This window comes from Camelina sativa, chromosome 5, assembly GCF_000633955.1.
Source record: "Camelina sativa cultivar DH55 chromosome 5, Cs, whole genome shotgun sequence".
In the NCBI taxonomy this organism is placed as follows: Eukaryota; Viridiplantae; Streptophyta; class Magnoliopsida; order Brassicales; family Brassicaceae; genus Camelina; species Camelina sativa.
In genome coordinates this window covers 13,983,925-13,987,297 of record NC_025689.1, presented here as the reverse complement: position 1 = coordinate 13,987,297, position 3,373 = coordinate 13,983,925, and the positions used below count along the sequence as shown (strand labels likewise).

General features: G+C 55.2%; 1 protein-coding gene across 1 annotated transcript in view; it reads left to right on the top strand.

Annotated features, from left to right (window-relative positions):
* Nucleotides 1-3,373, top strand: part of LOC104786840 — a 14,154-nt gene that overhangs the window by 1,785 nt on the left and 8,996 nt on the right. The window lies entirely within an intron of this gene.

Here is a 3,373-nt window from a genome sequence, read left to right as displayed (position 1 = left end):
GCCATCATCCTTCCATCGTCCATCAAAGCCTAAGTAGAAAAGGGGGTGCGGCTCGGCGAGTATTCTCGTCTGAACTGATGCGCACGCTACCTCTCTATCGAAGGTACGATGAGACGAGCGACGGGTCGGTAATCGGGCCGAGCCGATCGTGGGATAAGCGGTGTTTCGTCCGAAGACTCGAACTGACCGCAGGATGACCAACGGTTCGATCATAGTGTCGGACCGATCGAATGGTCATTGACGATCTGCGTCCATGGACGGATCGATCAAGCGTCGACCGGTGATTCGATTGCTAGTCGGATCGGGCGATCTAAGGATCGATGATACAAGCCGTAGGTCGGATGGATTGGTCGGGTGGTCGACGAGTCAGTCGGAAGTATCGGCTTGGTCCGTGGATTGGCGATTCGATTATGGGGTCGGATCGTTTGATCGGACTTGGCTCTGATACCAAGACCGACGAGTCGACCGGGGTACCAAGATATGACCGATAGGTCAACGGACGGTACGTCCGGTAAGCTTCGGACACGAGTGGTACGGGAAGCCGATAGCGCAACCGATCCCTGTGAACCGAAGGGACTATAAGTCCCCATCCCTAAACTGTGCGAGCCTGTGGGGTTGGTTGGTTGTATGGCTATGCACCAAGGGATGGGTTAAGGTTAATATGATATTCCGCTGCGTATAAAGGTCCAAAGGCAAGGCCGCGAGCCAAAGCTAAGTGGACGGGTTAAAGGATATTCGGCCAGGAATAGGGCCGAGGGGAAGCCGTGACCGCGGACGCTGGGACGTCCGGGTCGGGGTCTTTCAAGTTGGTATCAGAGCATGCGCGATCCTGTGGGGACGTATGCAAGTATGCTATGTGTTCGGACGAAATGGAAATCTCTGATAAGATCGACAACATGCTTGGGAACGGAAATGTGTTCGCCAAGGTGAGCTCGTGAATCGAGCGATTGATCAAAACGTCGAACACATAGCATAGCGACCAGAAGGTCAGGAATTGTGACCGCGTCCGGGAAGGACGGGTCGGGAAACATCGACCAGAGGGTCGGGAAACATCAACCAGAGGGTCGGGAAACATCGACCAGAGGGTCGGGAAACATCGACCAGAAGGTCGGGAAACAGCGACCAAAAGGTCGGGAATTACTAAACCCACCGAATTCGAGGACGAATTCATTTTAAGGGGGGTAGATTTGTAACGCCCGCGTCCCGCGCTCCTAAAGGGGGGCAATTTGTTTTAAGGAAATTGATCGCTAGCTGAGCCTAAGTAGCTAAACTACTAGCTCAACTAGCTAGAATATGAGCTGTACGAGCTGAACGTGTTCGATGAACAAGCTAGCTCAGCTACGGACAGCTCTCGGCCAGCTGCGGACAGCTATCGGGCAGCTAACGGCAGCTCGACCAGCTGCCAGGAAGCTGCCACTAGCTCGATCAGCTGCCAGGAAGCTCGACCAGCTGGACAGTAGTGGACAGTGAACGAGTCAGCTGGGTGCTGGGAGCTCGGTCATGGGACGCGGCAACGAACGAGTATGGGCGAACAGTCGTGACCGAACAGGCACGACCGGACAGGCGTGTCCGAACAGGCACGACCGGACAGGCGTGACCGAACAGGCGTCATGACCGAACAGGCATGAGCGAAGAGGCATGACCGAACCGACACGGACGATCGGTCATGGCCGAACAGGCACGGCCGGACAGGCACGGCCGAACGTGTGCGATCGAACAGGAACGATCGAAGGGTCTCGTCGAACAGGTACCTTTTGGGACCAAGACTTCGGCCAGAACCCTATAAATAGAGGGCGTTGCCTTCATTTCCAGGACACCACGCCATCATCCTTCCATCGTCCATCAAAGCCTAAGTAGAAAAGGGGGTGCGGCTCGGCGAGTATTCTCGTCTGAACTGATGCGCACGCTACCTCTCTATCGAAGGTACGATGAGACGAGCGACGGGTCGGTAATCGGGCCGAGCCGATCGTGGGATAAGCGGTGTTTCGTCCGAAGAGTCGAACTGACCGCAGGATGATCGACGGTTCGATCATAGTGTCGGACCGATCGAATGGTCATTGACGATCTGCGTCCACGGACGGATCGATCAAGCGTCGACCGGTGATTCGATCGCTAGTCGGATCGGGCGATCTAAGGATCGACGATACGAGCCGTAGGTCGGATGGATCGGTCGGGTGGTCAACGAGTCAGTCGGAAGTATCGGCTTGGTCCGTGGATTGGCGATTCGATTATGGGGTCGGATCGTTTGATCGGACCTGGCTCTGATACCAAGACCGACGAGTCGACCGGGGTACCAAGATATGACCGATAGGTCAACGGACGGTACGTCCGGTAAGCTTCGGACACGAGTGGTACGGGAAGCCGATAGCGCAACCGATCCCTGTGAACCGAAGGGACTATAAGTCCCCATCCCTAAACTGTGCGAGCCTGTGGGGTTGGTTGGTTGTATGGCTATGCACCAAGGGATGGGTTAAGGTTAATATGATATTCCGCTGCGTATAAAAGTCCAAAGGCAAGGCCGCGAGCCAAAGCTAAGTGGACGGGTTAAAGGATATTCGGCCGGGAATAGGGCCGAGGGGAAGCCGTGACCGCGGACGCTGGGACGTCCGGGTCGGGGTCTTTCAAGTTGGTATCAGAGCATGCGCGATCCTGTGAGGACGTATGCGATTGTGCTATGTGTTCGGACAAAATGGAAATCGCTGATAAGACCGAAAGCATGCTTGGGAACGGGAATGTGTTCGCCACGATGCACCGTGAATCGAGCATTTGTTCAAAACGTCGAACACATAGCATATCGACCAGCAGGTCGGGAGATATCGACCAGAAGGTCGGGAATTAAGACCGCGTCCGGTAAGGACCACGGTCAGGAAATATCGACCAAAAGGTCGGGAAACAGCGACCAAAGGTCGAGAATTACTAAATCCACCGAATTCGAGGACGAATTCATTTTAAGGGGGGGTAGACTTGTAACGCCCACGTCCCGCGCTCCTAAAGGGGGGCAATTTGTTTTAAGGAAATTGATCGCTAGCTGAGCTTAAGTAGCTAAGCTACTAGCTCAACTAGCTAGAATATGAGCTGTACGAGCTGAACATGTTCGATGAACAAGTTAGCTCAGCTACGGACAGCTCTCGGCCAGCTGCGGACAGCTATCGGGCAGCTAACGTCAGCTCGACCAGCTGCCAGTCAGCTGCCACTAGCTCAACCAGCTGCCAGGAAGCTCGACCAGCTGGACAGTAGTGGACAGTGAACGAGTCAGCTGGGTGCTGGGAGCTCGGTCATGGGACGCGGCAACGAACGAGTATGGGCGAACAGTCGTGACCGAACAGGCACGACCGGACAGGCGTGTCCGAACAGGCACGACCGGACAGGCGTG